Consider the following 23,914-nt stretch of genomic DNA (forward strand, 5'->3'; position numbering starts at 1 on the left):
TTATCCTGCTTGTCCCACTCTGTAACTTCCACCCTGTTAGGCTATATTATGGACAATGTTTGTCTTATCAAAAATTTAAAAACAAATCTGACATAGTTATAAACTTATGTTAATCTGTAGAAGGTTAGCTAGCAAAATGTTGATCACTTAATGAGCTATGGCTAATTAAGCTCAAAATTTCCCACAGGGAATTTCCACAATTCTAAAAACGAACCTGTTAACATTGGTGTTCCATCCTGTTATGTGCTCCTTTCCACCCTGTTAGACAAGTCATTTTACATAATAATTTCATAGCAATGCTAAATGTTTGGCATACTTTTGTCTAATTTTGTGAGGTGAGGAGCACTAACAGCATATATATATTTTTGAGCAATTTTTTTATTATTATTTAGAACCCTGTTAGCATAAATTGGCACAAAAAGTACCTGTTCTTAATTATTAAGACATATTCTATTCATCAATAATTGTTTTGTTATTGTTTTTCAAATAAAAAAAATAAATAATAAGATGGCATAAGGGACATACTATCCAAGAAAAGCTTATTACTGTGTAACATTTACATTCTTAACATGTTGTGGTAACTATTTATCTATATGTCCCTAACAGGGTGGAATATGTTCATGGCCAGAGTCTGAACAATTTAGGTGAACGCAAAAAACATAAAAATCATGTTACTTTTTTCCCAACATTTATGAAGCCAAAATGTTACTGCATACCAGGAATGACCCTCTTATTATTTCAGTGAAAAAAGTAAATTATTATTATTATTCCATGTCAATTTGTTCAATGTGCATACTGAGCATAACACTATTAATAATGATATATGTATAATGTGATAAATTAATGTAATGAAAAAATTGCTTATAGACAGATGCAAACATTCACTGATGCGCCAAAAGGAAATATGACACAATATGAAAACTTTTGAACAGGATAAAAATGTAAAGATTTTCCTTATTTTGTTGAAGACAAATTTAGTACAATTTACCTTGATCTTCAAATTCAAAAAGTTATCACAGACCGTGTCTTAATTCATTGTGTTTCCTTCTGGGCATCAGTGAATCTTTGAATCTTTTTTAATTGTTAATAGTGCCTCAGTTGTCCTCAGTGTAAAAAAGATGGATCTTAAAATCATAGAGTCACTGCTGGAAAGGGTTCAAATATGCAAAAGATGCTGGAAAACTAAAGATTCCACAGGACGTGGAGGATTTTTCTGAGGAACAGAGCTCAGTTTAACTGTTTCGAAAAAAACAAGGGACTTATGAACAACCATCACAAAAAAAAAAAGTATATATATATATATATATTTTTTTTTTTTTTTGTCTGGTGGACTACATCATTTATGTAAAATATTTTACTCAGGACAGTACTGAATAAAAAATAACATGCATTTTGTATGATCTCTCTTATTTTGTTAAAATCATTCACATTTTCACAGATTCTTCAAGGGGTTTCCAAACTTTTGCATGCCACTGTAAGTTCACTGTGCATTGGTTTCAATGGGTCTACAATTTACTTAAGTTTACAATGCTTTTGGGAAACCCAGCTCTGATCAGTTTTCATCTCTTCCCCAGTATAGCTTGCTGAGGGTCTTACCTGAAGGACTGATTTGCTACTGTCCAAAATCAGGTGGTTTGTCTTCGACTGGCATCTAAGCTGAGATCTGTCCACTATGAGTGACCCTAGCAGTAAATGTGAAGTACCAGTGGCGTAGCTCAACATCGCTGATGCACACGAGCCCTCACAGCATGTCAAGCTGCAAACCATGTGACCCTAACCTACCCTAAATTAACTCTTCAAAAGCAACCAAAGTCAACCAACCACTCAAAACACCCTAACATCAATGTAGCAACACACTAAAAACAGAAGAGTACTGCATAGCAAAACACTAACATCTGATCAGAAACCTTTGCAAATGCATGCCAGGACACAAAACTACCAACCAACAACCATGTTGCAATGTGCTAAGAACTGCATACAACATCTGAAATCAGTGCACTGATAATCACCAAAAACTTCCAAACAACCACATAGCAATGTGCTAAAAACATACTCTACAAACTATGTACAGTAAGTCCCACTGTAAAGACTCTGTGTTAGGGGTTCTTTCTTTGAGATTCTTCCGGAAGGGGCCCTTTTCTGGACAAAGCTTTTTCTGCTGGTTGTAGAAAAGCTATCAGTGATGAGCACACGTCCATCAAGATGTTCTGTTTCCACCAGTGTAGGACAGTTGAGGGTCTCCCAGAGATGCTGGTTTATGTTAAGTCCCAGCTCAAGGCAGTAATTGTGAATCAATATGAATGACAGAGGAAGGCTGCAACATGGTTATCAAATAGAGAAATCCACAGGTAAGTAATTATTTTATGTTTCATAAATGTCATTCTACAAACAGACTCCCTCAAGTTCAAAACAAGGTGGTGCTCTGTAACGTCTACTATATTTTCTCATGTCATGAGACCATGTCAGTCATTTTGAATCTAACAGGATCTAAAATGTTGTGGTGTTTCTAGAGCAGGAGTAGGCTACACTGAGAAGTGCCTGGTTCCCACAGTGAAGTTCAGTAGTAAAGCTCTTATATAGAATAGGGCTGGAAATGTGAGAGAGTTATGTTATGAACTCACACACCACTGTATGAGGCAATACAAAAACTTGAAACAGAAGATGCAACTCTCTCCTGATTCCCTGCATTCTTGGGCATTTTTCAACATGACAATGATGTTATGCATTCTCCCAAGGAGAAAAACCTTCAGTGGACATGTTATGCAACACTTCCCATTAAAAACCAGAGCAGTTAAATAGGTAATCGTCCAGAAGTTAAACAGGGTAGATGTTGTCATGAATTTGTACACTTAGTGCCAAGAAGGGTCAGTGCGGTATACTTTAAAATACAGAGAACATACTAAGTACTGGAAAATTATGCATTTGTTGTATTAAAAGGGTCATATGATCAAATTTGAATTGTTCTCTTTGGAGTGTTACTCTTGGTGCATAAAAAAGATTTGTAAAGTTGGAAAGACTAGGGTATGTATCAAATACAAAGAGATATTCTTTATCAAAGTTAAGACTCTGGCACCCCCCCCCCAAAACGGCTCATTCAAACACCCCCCACATGTATACATCACTTTGTGCAAACATTTGCATAATGCCACCAAAATGGTTTAAGTAACCACAGTTAGTGTTGAAGCAACCATGTTAGGGGAGATGCTGTGTGTATGGTGAAAGCAAAATAACTTTATTTGGCCTTCTGAAAGCAGATGCATTTCGGAATCTTTAAGATTACTTACAACAGAACAGCAATGCATTTTATGAACCTAGGAGAGGAGGTTATTCTGACTTTGTTCTGACAATCTCTTCTGAATCAGCTGTATGTATCTTTTGTTATTAGTTTAAGCATTTGAATGTTCAAATGCGTGTATGTGTGTGCACGTGTGTGTTTTTGTGTGCATGTGTGCGTGTGTATGTGTGTGTGTGTGTGTGAGAGAGAGAGAAGAGAGAGAGAGAGAGAAAGAGAGAAAGAGATGGTCACACAGTGGAGTCAGCTATCCCGTCCGTGGCTTGTGTACTCCAAACACATATGAGCTTCATCACTGTGTCTGTCACACCACTCTGTTCATCTTTCGGTTTCAACTGATGGTAAAACTAAGGAAATTATTAACGGTCTTTACATTTATTTTAAAAGATAATGCTCTCGATTATGTAAAGAGGTGTTGAATTTCCAATGAGTGCTTGCGGTGTTCAGCCAATCACAATGCTATGGATCAGTTGGCCAATCGAGCAGACTGCACTTGTCAGAAGGAGGGACTTTGTAGAAAACTACCATTTGAGAGAGGCGGGGCAGTATTTATGCAGTATGTGCAGTATGTGCAGTATTTGAAAATAATGTTTTTTGAACATTAAAGCATGTCAGCATAATCTGTTATACCAAATACACAAAATAATGATCTTAAAAAAAAAAGAATCATATGACCCATTTAAATCTAGGGTGTTTCTGCAATCCTTCATTTAAACAACATCGGCTAATTTATTTATTTATACATATACTTTATATGTATTTTAAATGGATTTTTTTACACACATTTCTCTGTTTTTATTAAGTGTATGTTGAATGCATTTGAATTTTGCCATTTTGTCTATGGATTTTGTTAGTGATCATTAAGAAAATAGGGGAGACCGGGGATGGTTGTAACACTTTTTTCTTCAACGCCTAAAATTACCTTTTTCTTTTGGCTACAAGTCTAAAACTTCTAGGCAAAGTACCCACATGTTTATACTACAAATGGCAACAATTTAAATGTATTCAACTATATCACAGACTTTGTGAGATGATGACAAATACAAGGTGGTCCTTTGTTACAACCTACCCCACTACTGGGGTAGGTTGTAACACATACTGGGGTAAGTTGTAACAGGTAGACAAAATATACAAAAACTAAGGGTACTCCAAGTGATTTGACACAAAAACAGTTTTATTTTAAATGAATGACTGCAACAATAAATATGTGTGAATATGGGGAGTGTATGAGCATATTGTGTGTTTTTGTGCATGTGTGCCTTTGTGTGTGTGCATGTCTGTACGTGCACATTCATGTGTGTGTGTGTGTGTGTGTGTGTGTGTGTGTTCTTGTTTTTGTGTCATATCAGGACACAACTCTGTATAATGACATGGGTATGACACAGGTATTACAAGGAGAGGGTGACTTATGAGGACATAACCCATGTCCCCATATTTCAAAACACTTATAAATCACACAGAAAGAGTTTTTTTTTGAGAAAGTAAAAATGCACAAAGTTTCCTGTGAGGGTTAGGGTTAGGTGTAGGGTTGGTGAAGGGCCATAGAATGTACAGTTTGCACAGTATAAAAACCAATACACCTATGGGATGTCCCCACTTTTCACAAAATGTGTGTGTGTGTTTGTGTGTGTGTGTGTGAGCAAATTAACAGACGTATGTTTATCCCCACTCCAGAGAATGAACAAATGAAATGCATTCTTTACCAGTCACAAGTTCTAGTAATTCTGTAGAATTGTTAAAATCACAAAAATGTTCTTGGTTGTATGTAAGGGGATGGTTGTAACACTTTCAAAACATGTGTTACAACCTACCCCGCCACTGTCACCCACTTTTTAGCAAGCTGTATTAGCATGGTGTCAGGGTTTTGGTAAGGGAGGAACTCAGGTGCAGACAGGGATTCTCAAACAAAGGGTTTATTACAAAAAAAGGGGAAAACAAAACCCACGAGGGGGAAAACAGGACTAGGGCAAATACAGCAATACTAAATAAGACTGACTCGACAAGATAAACAAAGACTCAAAACAGGAGAACACTGACTACAACTAACACTCACGGTTATACAGGGACTTCAGAGGAACAATCACAAGTGTGGAACACATCTGAGAAACACAGTTGAGGTACAATCACAGGTACAATCACAATGACACGACGCAAGACAGAGCACACTAGGAGATCTAAATAGGGGGAACAATCAAGACACGACAGGTGGCACAGATGGGACAATCAAGACACGACTAGGTTAACAAGGGGGGCGGGGCAAGGGAACGAGACAACACAAGCACATGGCCCAAAGACAAGGCCATGCGCTTGTACACAAAACACGGGTCTGTCATGATCCTGCCTCAAGACTAGGAAAAACCAAGGACACGAGGGCAGAATCATGACAGAACCCCTCCCTTAAGGAGCGGCTTCCAGACGCTCCTCAAGGGAACATCAAACACGGGACACGACTGACATGACAGACTGGGACACAGACACAAACCAACAAGACATGACGAACAACAACAAGGGCAAACATGAATACACAACGGCAGGGTTGGGGTGACAAATCAAAAAAAACAAACAGGGAAGGGGAGGGGGCGGGACCACAAAGTTCATGGGGGACAGACCAGGGTGGGTGGGAGGGGTAGGGATCTTAGGAGGACAGGACGAAGGCTGACGACGGGGGGTACGGGCAGGTCTGGGTGGTGAGGGGCGGGGAGGGGTCTCGGGACTACTGACGGGGGACATGACAGGAGCAGACAAGGGACGCGGGGCAACAACATCTACTGGACACGGGGGGGCAACATCTACGGGACACGGGGGGGCAACATCTACGGGACACGGGGCAACATTAACGGGACACGGGGCTACATTAATGGGACACGGGGCAACATTAACGGGACACGGGGCAACATTAACGGGACACGGGGCAACATTAACGGGACACGGGGCAACATTAACGGGACACATGACTACATCAGCAGGACACGGGGAGACGACACCTACGGGACACGGGGCCACATCAACGGGACACATGACTACATCAACGGGACACATGACTACATCAACAGGACACGGGGCCACATCAACAGGACACGGGGCCACATCAACAGGACACGGGGAGACAACGGCTGGACACGGGGAGACAACGGCTGGACACGGGGAGACAACGGCTGGACACGGGGAGACAACGGCTGGACACGGGGAGACAACGGCTGGACACGGGGAGACAACGGCTGGACACGGGGAGACAACGGCTGGACACGGGGAGACAACGGCTGGACACGGGGAGACAACGGCTGGACACTTAGGACTTCTGGGACAGGGTCAGGGGACAAAACAGGACTGACGGGGACTTCTAAAATTTGGACAAGACGGGACAAATAATCAGAAAAAGCTTTAGCAGCTAGGACAATAGGCATCTCCTTACGAGATGAGACAGACAGTACAAGAGTCTTTTGCTGCAGAGTCGGCCGCGGCTCTCTCCTCCGCTCTCACGACTGCAGACTTGAATACGGCTTTCTGTTTTGCCGGCTCGGGCACGCCAGCGCTCCTCGCTGCTGGCTCGGGCACGCTCACCGCTGCTGGCTCGGGCACGCCCACCGCTGCTGGCTCGGGCCACGCCCACCGCTGCTGGCTCGGGCACGCCCACCGCTGCTGGCTCGGGCACGCCCACCGCTGCTGGCTCGGGCACGCCCACCGCTGCTGGCTCGGGCACGCTGCCCACCGCTGCTGGCTCGGGCACGCCCACCGCTGCTGGCTCGGGCACGCTCACCGCTGCTGGCTCGGGCACGCCCACCGCTGCTGGCTCGGGCACGCCCACCGCTGCTGGCTCGGCACGCCAGCTCCCACCGCTGCTGGCTCGGGCACGCCAGCTCTCGACGCTGCTGGCACGGGCACGCCAGCTCTCGACGCTGCTGGCACGGGCACGCCAGCTCTCGACGCTGCTGGCACGGGGCACGCCAGCTCTCGACGCTGCTGGCACGGGCACGCCAGCTCTCGACGCTGCTGGCACGGGCACGCCAGCTCTCACCGCTGCTGGCTCGGGCACGCCAGCTCTCGACGCTGCTGGCACGGGCACGCCAGCTCTCGACGCTGCTGGCACGGGCACGCCAGCTCTCGACGCTGCTGGCACGGGCACGCCAGCTCTCGACGCTGCTGGCACGGGCACGCCAGCTCTCGACGCTGCTGGCACGGGCACGCCAGCTCTCGACGCTGCTGGCACGGGCACGCCAGCTCTCGACGCTGCTGCACGGGCACGCCAGCTTCGACGCTGGCACGGGCACGCCAGCTCTCAACGCTGCTGGCACGGGCACGCCAGCTCTCAACGTTGCTGGCACGGGCATCCAGCATTGCCTCCTGTCTGCTGAGTTCCATTGTGGTCGGTTCATTCTGTCAGGGTTTTGGTAAGGGAGGAACTCAGGTGCAGACAGGGATTCTCAAACAAAGGGTTTATTACAAAAAAGGGGAAAACAAAAACCCACGAGGGGGAAAACAGGACTAGGGCAAATACAGCAATACTAAATAAGACTGACTCGACAAGATAAACAAAGACTCAAAACAGGAGAACACTGACTACAACTAACACTCACGGTTATACAGGGACTTCAGAGGAACAATCACAAGTGTGGAACACATCTGAGAAACACAGTTGAGGTACAATCACAGGTACAATCACAATGACACGACGCAAGACAGAGCACACTAGGAAGATCTAAATAGGGGGAACAATCAAGACACGACAGGTGGCACAGATGGGACAATCAAGACACGACTAGGTTAACAAGGGGGGCGGGGCAAGGGAACGAGACAACACAAGCACATGGCCCAAAGACAAGGCCATGCGCTTGTACACAAAACACGGGTCTGTCATGATCCTGCCTCAAGACTAGGAAAAACCAAGGACACGAGGGCAGAATCATGACACATGGTGCTTTGAAATTGGCTGAAGGTTGATACACCATTCTTTGCTAGAGAAACTACAGTTTGACCTGATATAACTCATACAACATTATCTACAACGGTAGAAGTACTAAACAAAATATTATCTTGTTAATTTTTTTTACTTTCTGACCTCAGAATTAGATTTTCTGCTGTAGCTTAAGGAGAGATAGCAACACAGACTGGAAAACCTCCATGTGGGATTGTAAAGGAAGCCTGATGAAACTGAAATTGTCACATGACTCCTATCTTGTCCCTGATTCATGGAATTGGTAGTGTTACAACTCTCCCCGTGTTACAACCATCCCCGGTCTCCCCTACATCATTAAATATGGGGGTTGGCTCATTTATACAGTGCACTGTAGCCCAAATCAAAAATAGGTTAGACTGAAACGTCCGTTTTAAAATACACCAGCCTCTATTAAATCAAGGCTGATGTATTAAAGTGGGCTAGTGAAAGTCCTGTCTAATCATGGGTGTTTGTGGGAATCATCAGAGAGCTGCAGTGTAGCGGTGAGCCACAGGTTGATTTTAGAAATGGCATTTACCTCCCCAAATAGCCTCTCCGCCTGAGGAAGACAGATCGCTGGGTGGAGCTGTTCCCTCGATCTGTCAAGCCCGGAGGTTAATGAGATTAGCACATCCCTGCTCAGACAAGACAAGGGCTCTACCCAAGTCCACTAGTTGAGACGGGACAAGCGCCTAACGGACTGCATGGCAGCGCATGTCGAGCTGTAGCCCACGCGCATCCACACTCACACCGCATGGACTGGAGAATCCACGCAGCACCCTGTAAGAAAACCCTCTCTTACCCAAACTGATTGAGCTGTTCAAGAACAACTTCTGTCCAGGATCAGTGGAAGCGCAGTACGATGTATTTGTCATCACATTGACGGACACAGCGCTGAACGGTTTAATTTACCCCGGACCTTTTGTCGTTTGCCTTGAAGTGTTACAACAAAGTGTTAGGTAAGTAACTTATATATCGCACTGCATGTCCTTATAACTTGTTTTGTGCAACAATTTGGTGAAATGGGGTTCCCCGGTCAGCGCGACACAAGGGCTTCAAAGCGTAACGGTCAGTTTACAACAGTTCATTCTACACGAGATATTGGAATTATACGTTTGCAGGGTTTCTTTCTTGTTTTTACCTGATGGACGCTTAATAAGCCGTATCCTATAATGGGCAAAATATTTAATTTGAACTATTTTAAAAATGTTCCTATAGGCCTATTTGCTTTGGCTTTATGGTCAGAACGCACTGCTCTTTAAACTCGCGTACACTTTTCTTGCGCCTCCTTGAGCCAATTATGACAGATTGGTTTGATAGTCTTTTCTTCCTCCCGTGATAATAAACACATCAGATACAATCGTTTATAAACATGTTAACGTTCAATCAATTCCTATCGGTTGCGGATGGGAGGCCATTCTCCTGCGCTTCCATGGTTACTGTGAGGGTCTTCAGCGCGCTTTGTGTCTCTCCTCGCGCTCCCACTGAGATAAAACAACAGTCGGCGGGGCTCCTCCCCACTCAGGGGCTTTGAGATGGGACGCGCTCGCGAAGCCCCCTGTCATCCGAAACTCAAACTGTGATTTCTCTCCTCGTCCGTTTTAATGATACGAGGGCTCTTCTCACTTTAGTGTCACTATTTTTTTTTTCTCTCTCAGTTTTATGTAACACTACGTGAATTAGTCATAGTTCTGAAATGTTATCTGGTGCTAATTGCCAGTAACAAACCAGTGACGTCATATTTTATAGGACAATCTGGCTACTTTTGGATTATAATTCTTTGTTTATACGCAAGAGTGATTTTATACTGTTTTGACTAAAAAAAAAAAAAATCCGTGGCCACAACTATTATTGGGTGCTATTGCCTTATAGGCCTAACAATTAATATGCAGTGAAATATATCTGCAGTTTAATTATGAATAAGTCAATTGAAATAATATTACCTGTAGCCTATTTGGACAAAAGATCAAAATGACGTAGTTTTCTTACTACCCACACTGGCCAATATTATAGTTATTGTAAACTAGACACATTCAACACGGTTTTATCCAGTCTTTCTTCTGTTTTAATGCATCAACTGGCATCTTTGGTAGTCTGTTTTATACTGTTTCGTGTTTAATTCATTAGGGGCGCCCTTTATCTACTGAATAGATGCACTGTGGACTCAATGGATTGAATGATCTTCTTGCACCCCCCTTATACAGCTTCAGTTGAGCATCATTCAGTGCATGTGATTCACGGCTGGGTGTAACATTTGCAGTGGTAGCCCCTGTTTTTGTACCTCCCCTTAAATAGGGCCTTACATGTTGAGAAAACAGAGAGGATGTAATATAAACAGTAAATCCAGTGAGATGTGCGAAGGCGCTGCTCACAGATGGAGCGCTCTGTGATTGATGCCACAAGGAAACGGACCACACAGGGTCCTGCTTGATGAGACAGGTGGACTTAAGACAAAAGAATAAACATTAAAGCTGAAGAAGCTACCTCCCTCACCACACAAGCCTATCCAAGTCTTCTTTTACGGGGAAGGCTGTTGTTCGAATTGACTGCAATGCTGCGGCAGAGAAACATGTTTTAGTTGTGTTTTTCATTAAACAGCCTTGTTGTCTTAATTGTTTTCCCAATGGCTCTTTCCTAATGCACTCTCCCTTTGTACTTGACCAGCTGAGTCTGTTCATCGACAACAGAAGCCGTCTCTTCCGTATGTCTGAAGCACAATTGTGTTGAGCAGATTTTCTTGAGGCAGTGTTTTATTGCAAACCAGTTGGCACGAATTACTTTTTGTGTATGTGTAGGATATAGGACAGGTAGTGTACAAAGTATGTACACTTTAGTTACTAATATGTTCTTGTAAGGGGACATGTAATTCAGTGTAACGATAGTTTGAATACCAAAAACCCTTGTCAGACATATTTAGAACAAGAATCATTAGATGACATTAAAATACTCTGTTTAAGGATCACAGTGTAGCTCCAAAATACTAATTGATTGTCATGTTAAGTATTTACCAAATCTTTGCCACTATCCTTCAGACCACTAGGTTTACCAATTTGTCATCAATACGTTTTTAATAATTAAAAATACAATATAATTTAGTATGATCCCCTATTCATTTATACTGTATATTTTAATAAGTACAGGTCAGAATAATAAGTCTGTGGTACATAATTATATCTGTTACGTCGAATGATCATAGAACATTATTTCACCCATATTTTGTCATTTTGTTTTCACAAAAGATATGTGAAACATCAAAGTAGACACTGCATTAAAGCAGACGCACTTGCTTGGTTTCTGTGCATATAAATCACCATATGGCAAACATGAAGTCCTCAGTTAGCTTATTATATTATATTATATTATATTATATTATATTATATTATATTATATTATATTATATTATATTATATTATATTATATTATATTATATTATATTATATTAGAGAATTGTAATTGTTTCTGTTGATCAAAATATAAGTTTTCTTAGAATTTGGTATCTCCAAATCCAACATAAACTGCATGGATATACTGATCTTAATAAAAGTAGCTTTTATTAAGTGGCTTTCAGTTAAATGGTCGAATTAAAAGTCATACTTGTAAAAGCTGAAACAAAAAAGCTGGAGCTGAAACAAAACAAACCGCACATGTTCCAGTATAGAGTATTTGTTTGATATTTTGGAGATTTACTGTTTTCTATGTGTATTAAGTATGTGTATTTAAGTATGTGTTTTAAATATGGTATGATGATACAAATTTTTACATTTCTCTTAAACAGCCTTTTGTTAAATAAAACTTTTCACTTTTTTTTTTGTTTTGTTTTTTTGATATCGAGAAACCTAAAACATCTTAAAGTATTTCTCCATTGTTGTAACATTGAATGCATCCACCTTTTTTTCTTAACATATTTAAATAGATAAATCAAAGTGCTTGTAAATGGCTAGTTTCATGTTTGTTTGAAACCTGTCCTGTCTTTTTAATGTCAGTTTAAAAATCCATTTAGAAACAAAAACCGGGGGAATACGAGGCATTTTTTCAGGTTTACATCACTTTTAATCAGTTTTCTAATTTCACACCTTCTTAGCAGAATTAGCAGGGTTCCCACCAGCCTGGGGCCTCTGCGAAAACAAAATCCCTGCGCATGTCACCGAGCATGTGGAGAAACTGAATTCACTTCTGTAAATGCTACACAAAGACCCCAGACCCAAAGCAGTAAAAAACACAGTGGGAGTATGTCACTGGTCTTCGACGAGTGGGTTGGTAGTTCATTCGCAGACAAGGCTAAATTCAATTTCAATTTTGATAAATGTAGACCACTTGACTCGTAACAATCCATCAATGTCATTCATGCAAAATTTTTATATAAAGAATCATACATTGCCTAATGCCGTTCTCAGTGTGAAACCATTCATCTCGTCCATTTTTTTGTGTTTTGTTCTATTGCTTATTTAAACTCCACCTAACCAAGCGTTTTGTTCAGTATTATGCAGAAAAATGCAAAATCATAAAAAGCTCTTTGTTGTTGTTCTATATACCCTCTATATATAAACATTTCATTTGCTAGTTTTCCATTTTGTAAGGTGAAGCATAAAAGTTTATGCCATTTTCAGTCCTGAATAACTGATTTTGCTACATTACATGATTCAGGCCATGTTATATAAAAGGCAGACATTGACCTTTTTTGGTATGCTAATCGGTATGCATCTTCAGCCGTACGCTGACAAATTACGCACAGTATTTCAGAATCTGTTTATTCTGGAGCTGAAAATGGAAGTATGGCAGGATATTCTGAAGCAATGGTCAGATCCAGCAGCATTCCTGAGGTCTCATTATTTGTCATGATCTGCCACAATTGTGCCATGGCGTTTGCTCATGAGTTTGTCTTTGGTCAACATTCACTTCTCTTTGACCTTTCTGAAATTGATTTTGTTCTTGTACTGGTCTACATATGGCTCAGTCTCTCTTGTTTCTTCTTTCTTTCTCTATATCGTTTTAAATTCAATTCTCTTGATTTGATCTTACTTTGTTTTATTACTTGTGGTATAAGCAAGCTTGTTCTTAAATATTTTTCAGCAAAATGTTGCATCACAAGCTTGATTCCTATTCAAATTGAATATAGCGTGAAAACCCTTAACTCGCTCTGTAACTCGTGCATACATTCTCTGTTGCACATGGTTCTATAGAACAACTTTAAGCATCAAAAGGAAAGCTTTATCCTTTTTTCTGTGGGGTATTGAACTTGAACTGTGACCTTCACTGTCGGTCCTTAAAACCGTTTCATGGTGTGGAGTCACGCTGTGCCCTCTTAACGCATGAACACTGTGTTCTCCCCCCGCAGAGCTTGATTGCTCGCTTCTGTTAAATGTGATTTATTCAACACGGATACATGGGGCATTAATCCATACCACAAGCTATTCTGTAGACCTTTTCCAAGATTTCTGCCTGATGAATGTTCTCTTGAGGAATTCGGTCCAATTGTCCTCAGAGTAGATAGTGTTACATTTGTTACATAAATGGCTAAAATAAACAGAAAGGATCTGATCCATCCAAGGTTTAATGTTGATTGATTTGTGGTGGTCATATGAGACACTTCGTAGGGTTGAGACCGTTCCAGTAAGTCTGATGGTGTAATCAGTCACCATCATTTGGCTTAAAAAGTTCCTGTGCCTTTTCTTTTTCACTTTTCAAATGAAAATTAAATCTGTACTTCTCCCTGCATAAATGGTTGATGTGTTTAATTGTCAAAGTTCTGCTAAACATTGGCTGACGTGTGTAATTTCTGTGCCATTATTGACACCAAACAAAATGACAATTCAAATTTTGTATATAATGGAAAATAATGCCAACCTGCCAAGTTATGACAAACAAGTAGTTAGTGTGTGTTTTTTTATTTTTATTTTTTTTATGGTCAAAAATTTGAGAACCTTATTGGTTTGAAAAAATATTCTAATTTATTTGAACTTTACATGTCATCATTGACTGTGGTAAACTGTGGTAATCTGACAAAAACACAATTGCTTGGTTTACGAGTTTAACATTTTTTTCAGATTAAAATGAAACCGATCGCTTTCTACATCTTTTAATGGACTAATTATAAATGATCAGAATTGGAATTTAATACTTGTTATAAAGTTTTTATGTCTGTGTAAATCTTTAAGGTATTATTATGTGTTTCGTATATAATAAACATGTTGTGGTTATGCGTTTTTATATAATTTCATATAATTCTAGAAAAAAGCATTTTTATAAATTGTATTTATTTATTTACTTTCAGAAACTACTTTAAGGACTTTTGTAATTACATAACTCCCTCTTGAGATGTGGTTGGGGCGATAAGGACCCTCCTCCTGGCTGTTTATCTCCTTAGCATTTATCCTAATACCCAGGGGGCCACAAATCTATAGAGCCCTGTTTCCCTTCCTTGAGCCTCTTGTCTTATCTTGCTATTGCCTGGTGAAGCAGCTTGCCTGCCACAATGCATGCTGGTCAGGGATCATTTTTAGTTGCCAGTGTGTACTCATCCATACTCGGCCCGTAACTCTGAATCCATCATGCATACATTTTGAGGATTTGTACATAAAGCGGTTTGTTGATTCACAAAAGATAAAGCAGTTTGAAGGCTGGAGGTCTGTTATCTTCAGTGGGCCCTGAGGCGAGATGTCCTGCTGACCCTCATCTGTGTTCCCCCATGCCCCCCTCCAACCCCCTCACTCCAGACTCTCGCTTGCTTTCTGTCCCTTTGCTTGCAAGTATTTACCCCATTTTGGTTCGTCATGGTGAAGGAATTTCTGAAGTGGAGGAATTTAGCAAACTGGGACTGTGTCAGTTTCCCACCTCCCACCTGTTGATCAGGATCTATACTAGTGTGTACACAGGATTCCACGCCATTGTCTTACTTCTTCCTTTGATTATAAAAAAACTAAAAACACTCATTTTGAATTCTTTCTTTCTTTCTTCTATCCATCTAGTTATTTTTAGCATCGTTTAGTATCGTTTAGCTTCTTATCTGTCACCCGTCCCCTCAATCACATTTTAGTAATCATCATGAATTATATATCCATTGAATGCTTAAAACCTCAAAATTCATCCTCTGAGAACCATTTTAAAATCCGACATTGCATTACCATGTAAATGAGACATGAATTATAACAATTTAGGACTTTCACATCTATATTCAAAAATGGTGGTTAGAGTTAAGAGGTCAAAAATATTAAGCAGCATTAAATGTCCCTGCATAGTCTATTTAGTATTATTGCTATGTAAAGGCATTTTTCATGTTTACCATTGTTAGGTTGAAAAGATTTCAATAATATACCATGTATGTAAAACAAAAATTAGTTTGTGGCTGCTTTAGTCAGTTTTGTAGATATTATGTTTTTGGTGTCATTTTTGTTTAAGGTAAGCGTATAATTTATGCATCACTAGCATCACTAAAGAATAGTGTGAAAATAATGATTGTTGTCAAAAAGGTTTCCTGAACACTCATTGAACTCAGCCATAGGATAGGATCTAGTATTAACATGAGCAGGTGTACATTTTTAAGGATACAGTGGACAATAACGTGGGAACCCAAACTTTACTGCAGACTCAGTGGGTCCGCAGCCACTGATTCAGAGTCAGTGAGGGAGCTATACTTGATCGGGGATTTGCTCTGTCCTCAATCCAGCCATCTGTCCTGCGGCTGCCAAACTCAGCAGATTGAAGAGGCCAGGACAGAAATTTCCCACATCTCTCGCTCGTTAAATGAGGAATGGGAGGGAAAACCGAGGGAGAAAGAGAACTATCTGTCTGAATGGGGGCTTGATTCGGTCTACTGGAAGGCTGAAGTACCCGCGTTTTAAAAAAAGAGTGGGAAAAGAAGAAAAACTAGAGAAAACAATGTTGCAAAAAAAAAAAAAGAGTACAACACAGACTCCTAAAATCTTTAGAGTGTGTGTGCGCGTCTGTCTCTGAATCGTGAGTGCCCTGCCTTTCTCAAGCGCACACACCCCCGATTCAGTGTGCGAAGCTGAAAAGAAAGGCAATTAGCATTTCAGCCAAGGTCCGACTGGATACATGCGATGAAGCAATAAGCTTTATAATTTGCTTTTCTTCTCTTCGCTGCCATTGAGAGGCTTTTCCTTGTTTAATCCCTTGAAAGTGCATTTCTCTTCACTCTCATCCATTGTTTGCTGCAGTAGCCCATCGGTCATGGAGTTCTGCGGCCTCGGGAACATTCACCGTGTGAAATTCAATGAGACCTTTTCTCTAGTCCTCTACCCGTATATTGAGCGGGGGAAAAAAGTCATTGTGTTTTTTGGAACAAGGACGCAGGATGCAGTTGGCTCAAGTTGAAAGGGTCAGACGACGGCCCAAGGACAATACCTTTGAGAGATTTGCTTTCTTTCTTTTTACTCTCCGGCCAGCAGACTTGATTGGCATGTAGTCCCTCCACTAGAAGCTAATGTTGGGTTGAGAAGTAACATATGACAATAAAGAAACACAGCTTTTGGGCATTCTTGTTATCCGGAGCGGATATTTTCTTATCCTCTGCTCTCATTCCTCAGAAAGAATGGCATCTGCTCGTTTTCAACCCTCTCGGCACCCAGTCACATACACACTTTTGTGCACTAATTCTAGGTTCCCTGTATCTTTCAAAATAAACAGAAACATTTTGGGCAACGCTCACCAAATGAGTGTGTCGCCAACGAAAAGCTGTGGTCTTCAGATACTCTCTTCAGATGTAATGATGTATGTTTTAACCAGACTCAGTTATTAAATGTTTTAAGTTTCCCAACCTCGAGATGTTCAGGATATCGGCCCCTTCTAAAAATACTCGAGGGGCTACAACAGAAGTGGCAATTATTGGCTTTTGAGCTGTCCATATATGGGAGCCCTGAAGGTTCCCAGAACTTTCTGAATGAGGTCGGTTTCTGAGGTAACAGAGCGTGTTGTCTCGCTTCTGCTGCTTCATGTGTATGTTGTGTTGTTACGACATATCAGTGTACTATCACCACACTGAATGTGGTTTACTTCAGTTTATTATTCACATATGAGCCTATGCACCACAATGGAGTCTGGTTATTATTGTGCCTTTTTAAACTGATCAAACACGTAATTCGGTCAGTATCAGGTTCAGTATCCTTCATCAGTTTTTAAAGTATAATGAAGCAGTGACTGAGCTTTTGGTGTTACCGCTACAGGAAAGTCAGCCTGCCAAGTTGCTGAGTCATAATTGATCAGCTTTGTCCAGCATAACCCCAAATGACCTTGAGCCAAGCTTAAGATAGACCTAGCTTAAACCCACACTGTTCATTGCAGTGATGTACAGTAACCTACACATAGTGAAATTAAGTACTGCTAATATTCATAATGGCTCTTTTCCAAAACATAGTGAGGTGCATCAATATCTACTACGTATTTTTCATTCTTGGTGTAAACGAGCCTTCTGAATGTTTGTTAAATGCTTTTTAGTAACAGCTATCAATCTTGGTAAGATTGGCCATTCTGTATATGTATATGTATGTATATAAAGAATATCATACATTGACCCAGTTTTTGAGTTGAGAATGTCTAATGTTGCCTTTAAATGCTGCCTGCTTAGTGCATAGTTAGTATGGTATGCTTTTGCTATGTTCACAGTATTTATGATATTTTCAAAATGATTCAGCTCAAAGGCTTTGTGTTTATGTGCGGTTTTCTCATTTTGACTTTCTTAATTTATACCATAGTGCACTTGCCAGCCAAACCAGCAAGAGAAAGCCTTAAAAAGATGAGAGGCGAATGGTTTGAATCTGTTGATGCATCAGTTGCATCAGTTTTCTTGGCCAACTTGAGCTACGTGGGACATGAGTTTACTTCTGCTACCATGTCATGTGCTGTGATAAATGTGACTGCACATTACCAAAGCTTACCACAGTCTCATCAGACAGGGTGTTACAGAAGTAGACAGACCATTAGATTAAGTCAAGCCTGCAATTTGGATTCAGCGCATACTGTTATTATTTTGAGCTCCAAGCAAAAGTGGCTAAAGTATAGGAAACTTTTGAGTATTTCTTCTTGAAAATAGTAATTAGAAATGTTACGAGAGAGTCCGAAAACATTGCATGTAGTACACCACATTGACTTTGCTCGGCTACATGGAGTCAAAGTGTGTGACCTCACCGAAGGCTTAATGTATTGCATAACACACTCACACACACACACACACCACTCTCCTTGTTGCTTAGTACTGGCTGTGAAGTCTTGCTGATTGAATAATTAATGTTAAGATTATGGATCCTGCTGCCGGGCAGGGGTAACACTAGAGGCGGCTGCTGGGCCAGCAGCGTAGACCCGTAACCCTACACTTTATCACATCCTCAGCAGGGTGATCCAGTGTAATTGCTGAAGTCTCAGTTACGTTAAGAGGCATGGCTGCCATGTGAACCCGTTACATGAGGTGATGGGGTCAAACTGTCCTTGGGCTTCACCTGTCTAAATATCAAATGGATGGTTCACCAAAAAATGAAAGCCCGTGCCACAGTGCCAAACATCTTCTGTGATGTACTCCAAACATCTTCTGTGGAGTAAAAAAGAAAATGTTTTATTGAATGTTTCATCTGCTTTTGGTCATGTAGTAACAAAAATAGAATAAATAAATGAATATAAAAAATAAATCTTAGTGTAGGCTATATCTTTAGATTTTTATAATTCATTATCTTGTCAATCCACCAGAAATATAAGCGTTTACCCTGTAACTGCAGTAAACAAAGCAGCACGGCACCTGATTTTGAAACTTGCAGTGCTCATTTTTAATAAATTAAACTATTAATGCCTTTTGAAGTGTAAGCTATATCTCAATTTACATGTTTGTTTAGTTTTGTTTTTGCCGGAGTACCACCTGGGTTTTCTCCTCCCGTTTATACTAATGATGCTTGTTTTCTTCCCGGGCTACAATCTGCGCAGATATCAACAGATATCAAGTTGAGGTCACAAATGGGCTGAAATTTGTGTAATGGGTCTCATTCATGAAACACGAGCAGAACGAATTTTTGTGTAAATCGCGTTTAAAGTGGTTTTGGCGTAAATTTTTGGATTCATTAAAACGTTCGTATTTTCCAAATGTTAGTTGGTAAGAAAGAAATCTACACCTGCTCCCAGCCACGCGTAAATAGTGCGTTTAACGTCGGAACGTTTTGCTCATTAATACGGCTGCATTTTAATTCACCTTAATCGGGTACATATTTACACAGCATTTTGAAAAAAATATTATATATATTAATTACATACGTTTTTTTCTTTTAACTTTTATTATGAGAGCCAGTAATAGGATCTGTAATATGCTGCCAAACTTCCTTTTTTAGGATCTGATACGCCACCAGTACGCTTGAAAATAAAATGTGGCGTTTTGAATGAACTTCTGATAATAAAACTTCAATTTCTGCAGCTGAGAAATGTTTCTTTTTCAGTCGCTTTTGAGAAGACATGTTGAAATCCTTCGTTTGGTGTCATAATATGATGCTCATATATAGTTGTCAGTCGGATTTAATAGGCGGGATTTATGGTAATTGAGAGTGAGCGTGCACGCGCGTCCCATTTACGACTGATTGGAATTCATTAAAACACACACACATTTCACTATCACATCTGACATTTACGAAGTTTTTGTGAATCAGGAGAAGAGTTTTCGGGAAGTTCTCTTTACGCACAAATCACTCAGATATTTACTCAGATATTTACTCGTATATTTACGAATGTTTCATGAATGAGACCCAATGAGTGTTGATTGTGTGAGAAGGTTTCATGCAAGATCTGGCAACTGTACAACCTTGGAATATGTTGACTTGATTATTCATGTTATGAATTATGTATGGGCAAAAACACAAAGATATTCTTCAAAATGTATTTGTTGTATTCTGCAGATAAAAGAAAGTTTGGGAACGACATAAGGGTGTCTAAATGATGTCAACATTTCCATTTTCGTTGGGGGAACTGAAAGCATAATGAATAAATGAATCCTCTAGAGTTACACAGAGTGGGCAAATTTCCCACATGCTAATCTACTAATCTGACTGAATTAAGTAGCTTACTCAGTCAGCATCAATGATAATTTCACAGAGTCCATTGTAATCAAGTTTCCTGGCATGGGCAGGCATGCATTTTTATTGTAATGAGTAATTCCAGAATGCTATCGGGGGAAACCACTGAGAAGATATAAATCACCCCAAGCATTTTGTTTTTGAAAGTGGAGTTGAAGTATGCTGAAGGATTTGGTTGACTGAACAGAGATAACCATATCGAGTGAAAAAAGAGACCACCTGAGGCACTGTATTGACTTAACAGCACACTTCCAAAGTGCAGAAAGACGTATGTATCTCCCATTGGAAGCAGCTTTCTACTGAATATTCACTCAAAATGCATGCCCTCTTTCATCTTTTTGACATTTTTTGGGCATTTGGGCCATATCTGATACGCGCTGCATGGCAAAAGGCTTCTGCTGTGGGCCTCCTTTGCGCCTGAGGGAAAAGAGAGAAGCTTGACCTCCTTCACTGTGAAAACCATCTTCATTTTGTCTTTAAAAATGAGACATCCCCACAATAGACTGTCCTGGGGTCAGACTAAGAGCCAAACCACCAGTGTTTTGGCGGCTCAGTGGCCTCCTGGTCATTGATAAATCGGTTTGATGTTCCTCAGGCCAGCATGTCCTGTGGTGATCTGGCAAAGGGTGAGTAGTGTCTTGCAGTGTCCGTCTTTATCAATGTCAGGCGATGCGGCCAAAGAGGCTGTGGTAACCTCTGGGTTGACTGATGGCCTGAACATCTCCTTGAATTGCTTGTGCGTGAACCTCCTGAGGAACAAATAAACAAAGATGCTTTGTAAGTCAGTCAGGCCATGTTAGTCGGGTCAAGTGCATTTATTTATGAGTGAATGGAAATACAATGTGATATTATGGAACTAAAATGAAATTAACTTTTAGGTTGCTCATTTAAATTTGCTCAAATATTTGTATTATTATATTTCTTAAGTATAAGTCTCTAAATATTAAAGTCTTCTGTCCATTTTCAAACGATAAAATTATTGTATTTTTTTAATATTTTGTAACAATTAAAAGTTTAGATTTTACTGTAATTTTAACTTTTGAAATAATTTTTAGGTTGCTCATTTATATTTGCTCAAATATTTTTATTATTAAATTCCTTAAGTATAAGTCTCTAAATATTAAAGTCTTCTGTCCATTTTCAAACGATAAAATTATTGTATTTTTTAAATATTTTGTAACAATTAAAAGTTTAGATTTTACTGTAATTTTACTTTTTTTTATCTATTAATTTATTCAAAATACATAAACACTCCAAAATACACCTCTTGTACATTGAGCATGATTTTAATTTCTGAATTTAAATTAATTTTATATTCTTAGGTGTCATAAAGAAAAAAAAAACGTACTGATATCATAATAAATTGATTACTGCATATATTTTTGAGGGGATGAAATTCTTGAACAGAAAACATAAGTTTTGTTTATTATCATTATTATTAATCAATATTTTAAATGCAACTGCTTCAGTTCTTATTACTATTTAAAAACCTTTTCTGTCATGTAGGTAGACCAACAATGCTATGTGGTATAGCTCCCCAACAATTATGACATTTATGAATATCTATCTATCTATCTATCTATCTATCTATCTATCTATCTATCTATCTATCTATCTATCTATCTATCTATCTATCTATCTATCTATCTATCTATCTATCTATCTATCTATCTATCTATCTATCTATCTATCTATCTGCACTCATGTCATTTACCCATAAGCATGAGTCGATAAAGACACGAGCTTATGATGATGATTAACATTGTAAGAGAAGTCAAAATTTATCACAAAAATGTATCTTTTTTTAATATAAAAGCATGGTATTAACAGAACTTGTAGTACATTATGCATTATTCACATAATCTAGTTTGCATTCATTTCAACTTGTAATTTGGATTTATTTGTAGCATGCTAAACATAATCAAGTAAAAATGTTTACTGTAAGCAGAGATTAGGTATTATGTAGCCTATTTTATCCAATAATGTAAACTAACAAAAATAAATAAGAAAGAGGTGCTGGTACGGGTGCCGTTGTGTGTCTGTAGTATATTCAGTCTGAACAAGTCAGGAAGTTCCCAGCTCTGGGGGAGAAGCAGGGCTGAATACCAGGCTTTCCCCTCTACTGTCCTGGCTTTGTACCCTCACCCCAGGCCTCAGCCCACCGGCGGTTGCTAATCCAGTTTTGATAGCATTCATGGCCCCCCCTCTGTGCCGTCCTGCCTGCCTGCCTGCCCGCCTCTTGTCATCAAGACACAACACACACACACACACAGACTTTCGCCCATGATTTAGATGCACACACATGCACACAAACACCATGGTGGGATGAAATTGTACCAAAATGCCTATGGTTGCATTTCTGTCTCTCAAAGTTTTTTTTTCTGGATTCTCTCTAACTCAATAGAAATGAACCCCTCAGTAATCTGGAATGGCACCTTAATTGATGAAAGCTGTCTGCTCCCAGCAACCTTGTGGCTAAAGAATAACCGCATGATGTAGCAGAAATGGAACATATGAAAAGCTGAATTTAACCAATGTCCAACTTTCCTTGGTAATCGGCTTTTCTAAGAAAAAAAAATGGGGAAAACAAGATGACTTCATTCAGAGCTTGTGTATTTACCATGTAATTCAGCGCAAATATAAAAAAAGTGTGTATGCTTCAAAGCAGCAAATTATTAAATAGATATCATTTTGAAAACATTCATGTTTTCTGTTTTGTTAGCCATGACAACTGTCTTTAAAAAGGAGACATTGTCTGAGGTCATAAAACTTAATAGCCTCTTTCCCTTCAAAAGAGATGACCACAATAAATGCTTGTCTGAATTGTCTTCAAGGTCAGGAAACTTAACCTTCCTAAAGGGATACTCCACGAAAAATTAAATTTTTGTCATTATAACTTACCCCAATGTAGTTTCAAAGAACACAATTTAAGATATTTTGACACTGTCAAGGTCCAGAAACGTATGAAAAGCATTGTCAGAATAGTCCATCTGCCATCAATAGTTCAATCTTAATTTTATGCAGCGATGAGAAGAATATTTCTCATTGAAGAAAACAAAAATATATATTTTTGAATTTAACAATTAATCTCCTGTGTTTCTCCGCATCACCATAGTGCCATTTTGGAGAATATCTGCTGAACACAAGCAGCGTAAGCTCTTTTGTGTCAGCCACGCTGCACAGATGCAATGTTTTTGTTCAAATCAAAGTTACTCATCAAATACTCAGTTGAGAAAGTTTGAAAACATTGCATGTTGTGCAATGTTCTTTGCATAAGTTTTTTCTGTGATTTTTTTTTTTTTAATTTATGCGCATCTTGGTGTTTCTATCCAGCATTTTTAATGCAATATTCCAAAAAGTGCATGCAAATAGTTGGGTCGAAACATAGCTAATAACAGCTCCAAAAATAAATGAATAAAATATAAATAATAAAAAAAATAAACTACACCAGGGTAGTCCTCCCCTAGAATACAGATGAGCCAATTGCAGTCTAGTATCAGCTGCACGGGGAGCGGAACTCAGACATTGGGTTTATGCTTCAAAAAAGGAAAAACAATGTGCCTGGGGTACTTATAACAGTGATTCCAGGTATCCTGAGAGCATAGGCAATGGAATTTATTTTATTCTATTTCC

At 39.7% G+C, this 23,914-nt stretch overlaps 1 protein-coding gene across 1 annotated transcript in view; it reads left to right on the top strand.

Annotated features, from left to right (window-relative positions):
• The first annotated feature begins 8,684 nt into the window (after positions 1–8,684).
• Positions 8,685–23,914, top strand: part of adgrv1 (adhesion G protein-coupled receptor V1) — a 130,228-nt gene continuing 114,998 nt past the window's right edge. The window contains exon 1 of the mRNA XM_026211495.1: positions 8,685–9,184. The gene's annotated coding sequence lies outside the window, so the exon portion shown is untranslated. The remainder of the gene's footprint in view (positions 9,185–23,914) is intronic.

This window comes from Carassius auratus, chromosome 30, assembly GCF_003368295.1.
Source record: "Carassius auratus strain Wakin chromosome 30, ASM336829v1, whole genome shotgun sequence".
Lineage (NCBI taxonomy): Eukaryota > Metazoa > Chordata > Actinopteri > Cypriniformes > Cyprinidae > Carassius > Carassius auratus.